The sequence below is a fragment of the Ochlerotatus camptorhynchus genome, unplaced genomic scaffold (assembly GCF_037179485.1).
Source record: "Ochlerotatus camptorhynchus isolate MF236.1 unplaced genomic scaffold, CSIRO-AGI_Acam_v1.1 ptg000251l, whole genome shotgun sequence".
Taxonomy (NCBI): Eukaryota; Metazoa; Arthropoda; class Insecta; order Diptera; family Culicidae; genus Ochlerotatus; species Ochlerotatus camptorhynchus.
In genome coordinates this window covers 1,354,422-1,369,347 of record NW_027040741.1, presented here as the reverse complement: position 1 = coordinate 1,369,347, position 14,926 = coordinate 1,354,422, and the positions used below count along the sequence as shown (strand labels likewise).

The 14,926-nt window shown below is 37.2% G+C and overlaps 1 pseudogene; it reads right to left on the bottom strand.

The window, feature by feature from the left end:
- Positions 1–14,926, bottom strand: part of LOC135704939 (uncharacterized) — a 39,665-nt pseudogene that overhangs the window by 22,170 nt on the left and 2,569 nt on the right.

Genomic DNA, 14,926 nt, shown 5'->3' with positions numbered 1-14,926 from the left:
TTTTGACAAATAAATGCTTTAAGCCATTTTGTTACAAAAATTCTTACGGCGGTTAAAAACATTTCCTCCGAAACTCCGGAGTGATTTGAGTTTTGAGCGTATCTATTTGGTGAACAAAAAATTAAACCGTCGATTACTCGCGCATTAAAGTACAATCTTGCAATTCGACTCAACCAGATGATAGAGGAATCATTCCTCTATCCTTTTAGTTAAGTTGGATTGCAAGATTGAGCTTTAATCCGCGAGAAATCGGTGATTTAAATGTTTGTTTACAAAACAGATGCCCCCAAAACTCGAATCACAATCCTATTTTCTAACGCTTGGAAGAGCACATTCGCGCTAAAATAGTGGCGTCTGTTTCTGGGCTGAACATGTTCAATTCCATCGCAATGAATATATTCGATATTGATATAAATTGATTACTGGATACCCCTAATTCAATTGTTGAGTATGGCACAGCACAAAAGTGCGGAGTCACTAATCATGAAGTTTCGAGTTCGATTCTTGTTTTTCGGGTTAGGGAAAAGATTTTATTTTTTTTTTCATTCATCCTGAAAAACAGTTTCGTTACATCAACATTCATTGTTTCCTTAGATGAAAGGTGGCATCGAAATAATTAAGGGAAATGCAAGTTCTCTAACATCGGATACGAACAGCGTACATCTCAATCTCAATCTCAATCCTAAATTTTTTGTCTTCACTAGTTGTCTATTTGGGCCCATGGAAAATGAGTGACGAGAGGTACGATACAATCTACACGCAGAAGGTTTCATTCAGAACGGGAGGGCAACAGAAATGCTAAAAATAAACCTGCTTCCATACAGCGCAGCAACCGAAAAAGGGCAGAACGATTGCTTCATTTTAATATAGTGTGTATATACACTGTGCAGAATTTGCGATGGTATGAGAGAGTCAGTTTGAGTATTTCTCGCGTCACTTTTCAAATAGACCAATGTAACATATCCACCATTTTGAGAAAATCGAAGTTGAAGTTCGACAGATTATTATTTTAACTGTTTAAAAACAATACGTTTTGCAATACTATTTTTAATGTAGTCAGTGTATAAGAACGTTGAAAATTCAGAAGAAACGGTAAAATCACAATTTTACTTTGAATTTCATGCTACAACATAGAAAAAACCACATAGGACGTTTTGGCAAGTCAAGTTGTACATCGGACATGTTACATTGGACGATTTTTCTCACTGACATAATCAATGAGTGTTACATTGGACGTTTTGTCTACATGATACTAGATTCCCTTTCACAGATTTCAGAGTATAGTACCTAACTTTAGATTGGCCCCGCCTTTGGAAAATGAGCACCAATCATGTTAGGCAGTCCGAATGACCGAAGTAACAATCAAGTAACCATCATTTCAAACAGTACATTGGACAATTTTTGATCAATGATTATCTCAAATGAATGAAAGTAAATTTGGATGGATGTTTTTGTATCACATACAATGATAGAAGAGTAATAGTTTGTATAGCTTAACTCGATTTGTTTACATTTGTTACATTGGTCTATTTGAAAAGTGACGCGAGATTTGTCTTTTTCATACCAATTTTTGCACCCGTTATTTGCTATGAAACTAACCTCCTCCCAAAATGCTCCGATGCGGTGCTATTTTCACAGCAGAAATTTTCTGAAAACTAGACATCCATGGACCATTTCAGTGCGATTGTTCCACGAGAAATATTTATTTATAATATTTTTATTCCTCGCCGTTCATCAGCATGAGGCAAATTTCCAGTCAGAAATCTTCGATAAAGCTTGTCTTAATAGGCCATTTGTTAATATGTTAATAATGCCATAAATGTTAATATTGCCCCTCCATTCATCAGAACGTCGCAAATTTAACACTACACAGCAAAAAATAAATTTTAATATAACATCCAAGAGGATGCACTTCAATCATGTCAAAAACCCCATGAAATTTGTATGGTCACAAAAATAAACAAATGCAGTAAAAGCAGCGTAATGTCAGTTCATGCACTGTATTAATGATAATTTTGTCCTTTTTGGCAAGTAATTTAACACCATATTATCGACAGATTGAAGTGCATCCACTTTGATGTGATACTGAAGTGATTGATTGATTTATTTTGTTTATTTAAGAGACTTTCAACCGCAGGCTGATATTATAATATTTTTTGTACTGTGTATAAATTTTCAATACACATTGCAGTTCTATTCAACAGTACTATCAAATTTTACATCAGGAATTTTTAGTTAAACCCCGTCTATTCACTTTAACGGTGCAAATTTCACACCACAATTTTCCAAAACAAAACGCTTGCCCCTCCATTGACCAGAACGCTGTAAATTTTCCACCATAAATTTTCAGAAAAACTTGTCCCTCCATCACCAGAAGGGTGTAAATTTTCCACCACTAATTTTCATTGAAGGTTCCCCTCCTCCTATACACCAGCTAGGAGCTAAATTTGTACTACAAATTTTCAATAAAGCTTGCACAATTCTCCATTTACAAAAACGGTTCAAATTTTCCTCCAATATTTTCAATACAGCTTGCCCTTCCACCAACACTTAGTTATTTTTCACCAATTTTCTGCAATTAAGCTTGCCCCCTCCATCACCAGAAGGGTGTAAATTTTCCACCACTAATTTTCATTGAAGGTTTTCCTTCCCCCATATACCAGCTAGGAGCTAAATTTGTACTATAAATTTTCAATAAAGCTTGCACAATTCTCCATTTACAAAAACGGTTCGAATTTTCCTCCAATATTTTCAATACAGCTTGCCGTTCCACCAACACTTAGTTATTTTTCACCAATTTTCTGCAATTAAGCTTGCCCCTCCGTCACCAGAAGGGTGTAAATTTTCCACCACTAATTTTCATTGAAGGTTTCCCTCCTCCTATACACCAGCTCGGAGCTTAATTTGTACTATAAATTTTCAATAATTTTATTTAAAATCAAATTCAATTAAAGACCCCTAGCGCCCTCTGTTACAGCAGAGATAGTTGAAATCACACATCCAATTTCCCCATTTTTCAAACGCCCTCCACGAGCATGCTCATCATCAAAATAAACACAAAATTAAATTCAATTAAAGACCCCTACCGCCCCCTGATACAAACCAACAATTCCAATTTCAGGAAACAAAAATTAAAAAATTAATATCAAACTCAACTAAAGACCCCTAGCGCCCCTTCTGCTTCAAGGAAATTAAAAGCAAAAATTCAAATTTTCTCAAACATCACAAACGTCTTCAATTTGCATTAGTATCATTAAAAAGAAACAAAAATAAATACTCTTAGCGTCCCATAATGCAAACCATTTATATTTAATGAAAAAATCAAAACGCCTTCCAGAAAAAAAATATAGAAGAAAAAAAATATTTAAAATCAAATTCAATTAAAGACCCCTAGCGCCCTCTGTTACAGCAGAGATAGTTGAAATCACACATCCAATTTCCCCATTTTTCAAACGCCCTCCACGAGCATGCTCATCATCAAAATAAACACAAAAAATTAAATTCAATTAAAGACCCCTACCGCCCCCTGATACAAACCAACAATTCCAATTTCAGGAAACAAAAATTAAAAAATTAAAATCAAACTCAACTAAAGACCCCTAGCGCCCCTTCTGCTTCAAGGAAATTAAAAGCAAAAATTCAAATTTTCTCAAACATCACAAACGTCTTCAATTTGCATTAGTATCATTAAAAAGAAACAAAAATAAATACTCTTAGCGTCCCATAATGCAAACCATTTATATTTTATGAAAAAATCAAAACGCCTTCCAGAAAAAAAATATAGAAGAAAAAATAATATTTAAAATCAAATTCAATTAAAGACCCCTAGCGCCCTCTGTTACAGCAGAGATAGTTGAAATCACACATCCAATTTCCCCATTTTTCAAACGCCCTCCACGAGCATGCTCATCATCAAAATAAACACAAAATTAAATTCAATTAAAGACCCCTACCGCCCCCTGATACAAACCAACAATTCCAATTTCAGGAAACAAAAATTAAAAAATTAAAATCAAACTCAACTAAAGACCCCTAGCGCCCCTTCTGCTTCAAGGAAATTAAAAGCAAAAATTCAAATTTTCTCAAACATCACAAACGTCTTCAATTTGCATTAGTATCATTAAAAAGAAACAAAAATAAATACTCTTAGCGTCCCATAATGCAAACCATTTATATTTTATGAAAAAATCAAAACGCCTTCCAGAAAAAAAATATAGAAGAAAAAATAATATTTAAAATCAAATTCAATTAAAGACCCCTAGCGCCCTCTGTTACAGCAGAGATAGTTGAAATCACACATCCAATTTCCCCATTTTTCAAACGCCCTCCACGAGCATGCTCATCATCAAAATAAACACAAAAAATTAAATTCAATTAAAGACCCCTACCGCCCCCTGATACAAACCAACAATTCCAATTTCAGGAAACAAAAATTAAAAAATAAAATCAAACTCAACTAAAGACCCCTAGCGCAAACAAACTATTCTATATTTATTAAACATTCTAACAGCATCCAGAAGCATGAATGTCATCAAAGTAAAAAAATATATAAAATTTAATCAAATACCCCTGGTGCCCTCCTGTTGAATCACACTTTCAAATTCCTTATTTTCCAAACGCCTTGCTGTTTTATGACATGAGTATCATCGAAGTAAAAACAAATTAAATTTAAATTAGATACTCCTAGAGGGGGCGCTAGGCTGCTTGTTGTAATTTAAAAATAAAATCATCTTTTTTAATTCCTCCGTCGAATTTGCTTTTGCTTAACAATTAGAAAATAAATCAAGTTTTTAAAGATCGTTTTGTGTGGAGGCATTTAAACTAATCTTACAATTTTGTTAAACACTTCATGATTGCCTACGGCGGCTGTCTCAGAGAACTTAGATTTTTTTTGTTCACCTTGCTGATACATCACAAGAAAGGTGTATGTTATGTTTATGGACTTTTGATTTTTTTATAATGTGTATGAAAACAATAAGAGGGCGTTAACAGTAAAGGTCTAGCATGAGGAGCATCAGGAGGGCGCATAAGGTATGAAACACAAATCATTTGGGGGGGCCATGGCCCCCCCTGGCCCCCCCTTGCGCACGCCTGTGAACATAGTTGTTCCGTTCACTAGCGGTCCTAAGTCAAGCTTGCGTTCGTTCCCCTAGACACAGACCCTTCTACTTTTTATCTTGATGGAAAGGATATAACTTCCCTTTACTTATGTTTCAATTAGTCATGTCACATGGTGGTTGGTACGATTGTTAGTTTAATTTTAGGATTGTCAATTTTTGTCGAGTTGGTAGACAAGCCGTTTTGGCAAGTTAAAACTGATTGAACTCCAACTGTACTGTACTCTGGAAAATTTTGATAAAAATAATAATCCGGATTTAAGAGGGCAATGACTAAAAAGGCGTGAACAATGTATTAATGAAAAATTGAAGAAATGTCCTTTCAAATGGTACCCGAGCAGGAGAAAACATCAAAATACCAAAGAATAACACCAAAAAATTACTTGCAAAATTCTTTCGAAATAACACAAAATTATATTTGGATACCAACAGAATACCTGTGTGGTACCGTTTTGGTACTGCATTAGCTTATTTTGGTGTTGGAATGATATTGTGGGTATTATTTTTTGGTGTTGCGTCAGACATATATGGAGATATTCGTTTCTGCTCGAGTATAAAAACATTAGAAAACAAATGAATAGAAGCCAGGACATGTAATTTTGAAAACAAGTAACGAGTTCTTTTTCAATTTATTTTTATTTCTTTAAATATTTATTTCGTCAAGCAAAAGAAGACTACATACAATGGTTACAATGTTTTACTTACATACTATGCATTATTTCTATTATGTTTAAGTCGGGTTCTAATTTATTGTTTTGACACAGTGATGCTAATCACTTCACAGTGTAGATTATACTGTCGCATCATTTGATTTAAGGGGCCATTTTTTGCGTAATGTGTTCTGTAAGATTTTACTGATAATAATTTGCGTGTTCTTAGATGCCGACAGGATGTGTAGAAGTTTAATTTTGAAAGTATTTCTGATGATTCTATGAAATGTGAAATAATGTCATTGATGAAGAAAAGCATTGCAAATTCGCGGCGTTCTTTGAGTGTTTGTAAGTTGATGAGCATTCAGCGTGCTTCATATGATGGAAGAGGAGATGCTGTCCAATTCAATTTGCGAAGGGCATATAAAATAAATTTCTTTGAGCGGATTCTATCCGTTCCTCGTGTATGGCAATGTACGGATTCCATACTAGGTTTCAGTATTCCAGAATAGGTCTTACGTATGTAATATATAATAATTTAATATAGGTTCCTATTTTGGCCACACCACAGAAAACCGATTGAATTACGTCCATTTTGTGCTCGGCATGTTTATGACATGACACCGATGAATATGGTTTGTACCAATAAACTGAAAGCAACTTAACATCTAAAATATCTTAAAAAGATGGCCAAAATAGGAACATGGCCAATACTGGAGCGTTTCCCGTATTTGCTTTCGTTATAATTGTATTATAATGTACTGTTTGGTGTATGATTGGTTAACACCTAGCATTTCCAATATTTTCATAGGCCCAGAATCTTTAAATATTTCCTAGTAATGATTTTTGTGCTCCATGCCTTAGATCTTAGAAAAAAAATGTTTAATCCGTCATTTTGAACAAAAAAAAAATTGCATGTAATTTTTAAAGCATATAAATCACGATCACTAAACGATGGTAAAACTCTTATAATTTAATACAAAATTACCAATATACAGATTGTTTAGTCATGAGAAACCATGAAGAAAAGTCGTCCATTGGCATGCTTAGAGGCTTTTCGCATTGTTTCCTTATGGTGCACAGCATCCTAAAAATGATCAAAAGATATATTTTCTAGTAAATCGGGTCCACACTATGCCCTGGTGAAGTTTATAGAAGTACTGCGGAGCACGATGACGGATATTGAAATTTTCCAGCCAGTTGAATTCTGCCTTCTGTTCATTATGATTAGCTTCATAATATTCAATCCGTCCATCCATTCACCAATCTAGTTTAAAACGACTAACTTTTCGAACACACCACTCGGATAAAGTTTCTGAATGACGAGTTTCATCCTAAAGAGTGACTCTAACTGCTCTGTTTATTCCTAATTTTTTTTTTTATTTATTTCTCATGTTTCTCATACACAAATGTACCGTCGATGCTTAGTCACATTGGATTGCCGATCAAAGTTTGCCGTAGGTTTAGCAAAAGTTTACTAACCTCTTTATTAATTATCTCCTGCCATCGTCATCCGCAAATTGGACCCCGTTGACTGCACAAGTAGAGCAATTGCATCTTTCAGAGTAAACCCGAGACTTTCATAATGGATATTACCCCTGAAAATGTTAAATTCTGCAGCAGTAGCAAAACCAGATGCAAAACATGTCTCGGTAAGTAAAAACTTTCACCTCACCTCAGCCCCACTTGAAAGTGGGAGAATAAGAGGGAAGCCGTCGCAGGACGATTCCGGTCGAGTCAGCAGTAGAGCACATAATCATAACAATAACAACTATGTGTAGGTCGTGTTTGACAATGGGAGGTGGTAGAGAGCGTGCCATATCTGTATGTATAAAGTTCTATTGTACCAGCACAGCAGCCATGGGACGAGATGTAGTAGGGCTAGGTTGAATGTGCGAATTAAGCTGTACAAGCCGTTCCCTAGCCAGTATGCAAATTTTTTGTTCAACTGGATGTCTACTTAAAACGGGATCATACAGAAGCTACTGATATTTACAAATCTGTCCTATATGCAACAGGCTGTTACTGTTTGTAAAAAATCAATTTTGTCAAGCATGCAGAATTTTATAATAGGAAAACATAAATAACCAGAAGCACAAAATCCAGTTGCCCTACCAATTTTCGTCTCAATGTTTCAAGGTAAATCGGCCTACAAACCAGAAAACATAGGTAACTAACATCATGTTGGTGAAAGCTAAATGAGTTGGGTAAAGCTGATCCGGCTGCATCATGATGGTGCTTATCTGTGGTTGTTGTTCATACCTCAGCTTAGGACCGAAAGATGCTTATATTCGTGTAGCTAATATTTTCGGATGGAAACCTCACCATAATGATTTAAAGGCTGCTAGGAACTTGTAAACGATGCAGTGCTGTCGAATACTTTAATATAGTCCAGAAAATAGGACTGGAATAATTTTCACTTGTAAGTGGTGATTTAAGCAACAAAAATTTTAATACTATATCTTCTTGTAGACAGTTATCAGACTCGGCCGAACTGAGATTTGAAATAAGACAATTCTTCCTGTTGATGAATGTGACTATGAGATCCGATTTGGATATTTTTTTACGGGTAACTAAAATTGAGAACAAAGTATAGGTTACATGTAAAACAAATGGAAGTTCTCCAGAATTCATATTTATGTGTCAAACCTCCACAAGATGATTTTCTATCCTAAGTACATTGGAAGGCACTTACTTGGTTAAAAGTTTGCCAACATAAATTTAACAATTTATTTTAAATTCTTCTGATGACCACCTTACATAATCTGTGCATACGGTAAAACACTGCAAATTCTGAATAAAGGGTGTATTCGATAAAAATGGCACACCCATATTTACTCACCAAAACTAAACCGATTATCGGATTTTCTTGAAATTTCCATTGAATGAAAAACTAATAATGAGTTATAATTAACACACTTTGTGTTATTTAATTTGGTGTCCCATCCCGAATGCCGTCTTCTTAAATACCCAGAATTTTCAATTGGGCGAATTTCCAGTGAATTTGGTGGGTTCATATTTTTTGGCACAAAATTGACACCGTTGGCTCGGTACCACTCCAACACGTTTCAAGCGTAGTGGCAGGATGCTAGATCAGGCAAAGACAGAGTTGATCCTTTTTCCTGGCAAGAGACGCTTCTTAAAGGCACTCTTCCGTATAAATCGCACCGTTGATTGTTCCGGAAGTGATGAAAAGAGCGCTTGTCAGATCAGGAACTTCTTTGCAATTTTCGATAATTTCTTCTTTCGAACATCCTCCGGAACATCAAACATAGACTTGGCCACGAAATATTCTTGCCCTGGAAGTGGACGGAAGTCGGCCTTGACGCAAGTTTCGTCATCCATCACGATGCAACACGATTTGGTGAACAACTTCGTGTAAAGTTTCCGAGCGCGGGTTTCCGCAGTGATGTTTTGCTTTTCATTCCGGTTTGGGACTGTTTGCACCTTTTAAACATATAACCCAGCACGTTTCACGATTTTCTGCACAAAACCAACTGACACCTTGGACTTTTTAGCGACATCTCGAATTGACATGTTTGGACGGTCCTTGAACTGTTGCACCCTAGGGTAAGGCCAGCTCCAAGTATAAGCATCAATACCGATGGTGGCAATATTAAATATTTTTTATATTTTTGAATGTCATACTTAGTTTTTTTTGTCTTTGACTATTTTTGGTTTTAAGTGTACGTTTGACATTCGTTTAATCTAAAATGGATTTCACACGAGAGGAAAATAATCCCCTTAATTATTATTCTAATATTTATAGAAATTTGAACAGTTGGTTCTTTGATAAAAATAACTTGTAATGAAACTAGTTAAATTAAGAACATATTGATCATCTGCAGGAAATATACCAGTGTTTCTGGGAGAGATTACAATTATCAATAGGAGTTGTTCCTCTCAATGTCCAGCGCATTCTTGAGTTCCAAGGATGCGCAGCTAGCGCTATGCTTGGTGACATCACGAACGAAGATCTGGGTGCAATAGAGGTCGATATGAGAGCATGCGTGAACATCGGCTCGGATAAAATGCGTGAAATATACGGGATTTACGCAGAAAAACCGGAAAAATTTACTTTTCTTAGAGGGGAGAAAAAACTAACTCTGAAGCTGGCCAACACCATTCGTGATGCAGGCTTGGATCTATTCATGCCATCCAGCAAAACGAACAATTCGAAATCCGAGTCAATAGATTCATTTGAAACGGAAGTGTTAGAAAGAATCCAATCATCCTACAAAGAACGGTATACATTTGTTTGAATTATTTTTCCAACTATTTATCAAATGCTGTGGATCTGTGTTGATTGATTCCAATTGAATGTTTTTATTTTTATGTTATACTTAGCAAGAACGAATCGAACGACTTCGTCAATTTTTTTCCACTGGTGTACTTGGGTATCTCCAGAGACAGCGTGCTGGAGCATGAAGTAGTTCGCCTCCTCGTGGTGTGCCCTGGAAACGTTAATCATCGAACCTAAGGGAGAGATATTGCGGATAAACGAACTACAGCAGAGTAAGGACGCTGGAGCCCCATCCAGCTCGTCCCAGGAGGTCGATAAGCCATGTTGTGCAAAGGCAGGAGTGACACCGGGTTCTTAGAGTTTAGACGACTCTGACCAAGTTGCAGCACACGCAGCTGGTAAATGGTCACATCTGTCCTGTCCTGCCGTGGACAGTTGGCTGGCTATCACGTCTGCTCTAGAACTCAGGCGAACAATTAACAGCGAACGATAAGAGGAACGCCCTGCACAGCTGCTCACTGTGCAATAGCGAGTGTCACGTCTGTGACACACCACTGATGTGATGCGCCATAGCGCAACCGGCCCCCTCCCATGATGTAATGCTTTCGGGCGGTTCCGGGGAGGGCAAGGGCCAAGAGCACAGGGTAAGGTTTAGTGGGTCGGGAGCGCTACTTCTCCCATCCCCACACCCTGAGTTATCTTCTCAGGTGTCTGGGAGCAGATTCCCCCCCCGTTTAAAAAAAAAGAGACAGCGTGCTCAGATGGCTTTCCTGGTAGCAGCATTACGCAGGTGATCATTGTAGTCAAACTCAGCTGTGTAACGTTCGAAGGATGTCGTTGCCGTTGGTAATGCTTCTCATTCCGATGTCCGCGTCCACTTTCTGGGTCTTTCAAACTAGTTGTGACGACTGTTCCCACAGCTAATGGAATTGCAACTGATCACGTTCACTGAATTACAGTCAGTATAAAACTTGCAGAATAGCTTATTAGGCCCCTTCCTTTTGGAGTATTTTTCGTTAGAACCTTCCTAGTTGCAAGTATATGGCAGCATTCACACCAGACCAAGACATGCTCCGACCAGCATTGAATTGGATTGATGTGAAAGAACAACTAGTGCTACATGACTTTTCACACCAGTGCAAGTCGATGCCGACCGAATGACAGTGCCCAGTCATGCTGCCTATTGCGGGAAGCCTTTCCTCCGCTGGATGTGGGTGCATTCGTCGTCGTCTTCGTATTGGTGCGATGCATGCTGTTCCACTCATCCCAAGTAACATTGTAAGTTTTATAGTGGTTTTAAAGCATGCTACAAGTCTAAATCATGATCTACAGAACCCTCATAAAACCAAAGTTGTTACTTGGGATGCGCCGTGTCCGACGCTTATCCGTCCGTTGCTCGAAAGTATAAATGACGAAGAAAACGATTTGGCAAACGTTTTTATTATTTTATTTATTTTATTAAATCTTAAACGTAATGTTGTATAGATATTTTCTAGGCTAGGTGACGAATTCTATGTCTGTAAGTAGACTTACTAATGTTAAAATCATATACATCAAACGTTCCATTAAACACACGACAGCACAACGTCCACGGTTCGTTGAATCCATAGTTGGTCCGATGGGTAGGTTGCCACAGAAGCGTGTAAGTACGTAGAACTCTTTGAGGAGCATTGATGTAGATTTGGCTCACAAGAGAGTTGCAATCCACGTCACCGTTAAGCAATCCAAACACGAAGAGTCGCTGAAGTAGTTTCCTTCTTGCTGCCAACGTGTCCAGGTCAATCAGCCTGCACCGTTCTTCGTAAGGCGGCAAATTTACCGAATCGTTCCAGGGCAGAACACGTAAAGCGTATCTTACGAAGTTTCGCTGAATGGCTTCGATTCTGTTAGCTTGAATAGCGTGAAAGGGTGCCCACACAACAACAGCATACTCTAGAAGACTGCGGACGAGAGCACAGTATAGTGATTTCAGCACGTAGATGTCTTGGAATGCGTTTGTGTTTCGTTTCAAGAAACCTAATGTGGCGAATGCTTTCGCAGTTATCATGGAGATGTACTCATTGAAGCTGACTTTAGAGTCGATGATAACACCCGAATCCTTAACTGAAGAAACGAAGAGTAAACTACTGAGTCCTATTCTATAGTCATGTCGTAAGGGATCGCGTGAACGGCTAAAAGATATTGCGCAGCATTTTGTTACATTAAGGGGGTATTCCCGATCTTTTTTTTCAAAAAATCAAATTTTTTTTTTTCACGTTTTTTTGTACTTTAGACTATATACTTTCATCCCCCCAAGCCGTTTTCCGATCAGCGAATTCGGTGTCCAGGCATAGCTGACTAATGGTAAGAACCCCCAAATGGTTTTAACTAAAGTCAAAACTTTAAACGCGTTTTTCTCGAAACCACATTTTTTTTATCGGGCGAAGATTTTTCTCAGAAACTATAAGAGATATTGACTTGAATCTTTGCGCATTTTGTTCCTTATTAAATTCTTTGGAGCTTCTCCCACTTTCAGCCAAAAATATTAACATTTAACATTGTTTGAAGCACCTTAAAGTTGCAAAAAAGCGGGCTAAAAATCGCCTGTTTTTTCATATGGCCGCCATTTTGTTAATTTGCTAGATTTTTTGCTGCCAACGGGAGAAGCTCCAGAGAATCTTATGCAGATTATTATTTCATCACGAAATCTGTTTCAGATGAAGCCGTTCCAGAGAAAAGTCTTCGCCCGTCCAGGCGTTTGCGGCGAACAGGGGTCTGTTTGCCGCCATTTTGTGACGTCAATAATGTCTTTTTTATGTCGAAAAAAATTTATTTGTAAACTTTAATGTTCAATAAACAATAATCCCAAAGAGTTATGCGCATTACTATTCATTTTCCTTGAAAAAAAATTAATTGAAAAACAGGCCGAAAAAAGGCAAAAGATTGGGAATACCCCCTTAAGTTTCTTCACGTAGGTCCAAAAAGACGATGGATCCCGCTTTGCCTCCGACTCAATGCGCAATACATATTCATGGAAAACTGTGTTCAACCGGCTGGTGTAGTGCTCCTCCATGTCGTGAAGTAATCGCCATTCATTGGTGAAATAGCAAGCGGTAAACCGAGCGGTGTGTTTGCTCATGTCCGTGTTAGGGATTTTTCGTTACATATCTGAATTTAGATTTTTTGAATGGGGCCCCAGGATTGAATTTAAAGATGTAGTCCTACGTCAAAAATTACCCGCAAGGAAATCATGCATATGTCCAGCTAGCTCTGTCATTAGTGAAAGATGCAGCACCCTATGTATTATACCACGTTTGCTCAGATAACAAATTGGAGTCTAAAGATGTACTGAACCGGTGGCAATATAAGGAGACAAAACTAAGAAACGAAGGCATCATTGTTGTTGCACATGCATATGACGGCAATCCACGACTAATGAAGGCCATGAAAGCACGTTCCGGGCTGGAAACAGAACCTATTATTTCACCTTGGGGCCCGTGGTTCAGGTTGCATAATGAAGCTCACACACCATTCAATGTTCAAGACATGGTACATGCAGTCAACAAATTCCGAAATAAGTTGATAAATTCGGACAAGCAAATCGGTAAATATTTATTTTATAAAACGATAAACAAGTATCGGTAATTTAAACATTATTTTTGTTTTCTACTTACTAGGCAATTTGTGACCAAAGCTCACCTCAAAGAACTAGTACTCAACCACAGCAAGGACAAGCATTGTTTCACTATGGGTGACGTAGATGTTAAGGACAAGATGAAGTTTGGTCCTACGTTTAAAATCATGAAACACGAAACGATCGAATTTCTGAAAGAAAATGTAGATGAAAGCGATGGGACTGTTTTATTTTTGAATGTTTTGCGTCAGATGTACATATCGTTCGTTGAGGAATACGTATCACCTTTGGAACGAGTGCACGATGTATGGTGAGTTACGTTGTTGTAATATTTATTCCGAGATAAAATTTAAAAATACATTTGTTTGAACTCGCAAATCTGCGATAGGTTCTTGTATTTCTTCTGTCAACACATCTAAAAATAAATTGATTTACAGGTCTGCCAATTTCACAATACGTGGCTGGCGGAATTGGTGCAAGCTAAACCACCCAAATCTTAAGAGATGTGTCACAACAAATGCGTAGGGTAAGTGACCCAATAGTGGGGGAGCTAAGCACAATTAATTCTCATTTCACTAAGTTATGATACAATAAAATGCATAATACTGAAGTGTTTTATCATTTTCCGATAGTGTGGATCTTCTTCTATCATTTAACAGCGTTAACCTACTTAATAAAGTCTATTGGAGCTTGAAATTAGTTATGACAAGCTGAACGTATTTGTTACTATAGTTGCGTATGGCTGTTCCTATAGTTGCGTTATATATGGTTCAACCATTTAAAATACCTTTCGTATATGGTACTTGTGTATAAGGGATATGAATGCATTGTATTATCAAACCGTATGGGGTTGATTTGATTCTCAAATGATATATAAATTATACTGGTTGGACAGTTTCACAAAATCATTGGTAACAGGGTTCCATCGTACATGCCATACATTAAATATATATTCATGAATTGGTTGACGAAAGATCTCACGTAATAATGGAAGAAAATGCCTCAAAGAATACTTTGTTGCGAGCATTAAGGCTTCCCCATACTACTGATTGCTTAGCGAAGCTGGGGAAGCTCAACATTCAATTTACAGCAATGCAATGCATATAAAACACACGCAACAGAAGCGCCAAAATGTCAGGAAGAAAGAGATGAGCATAACTAATTCGCAGTTTATATATTTTATTGGATTTAATGAAATGGTGAGATGAAAACCAATAAGTTTTCAAATTAACGTTTCTATCTATTTCAAAAGAAAGTATGGAACAAATGATTAAAAATACAAACAATGCAGATTATTTACGAG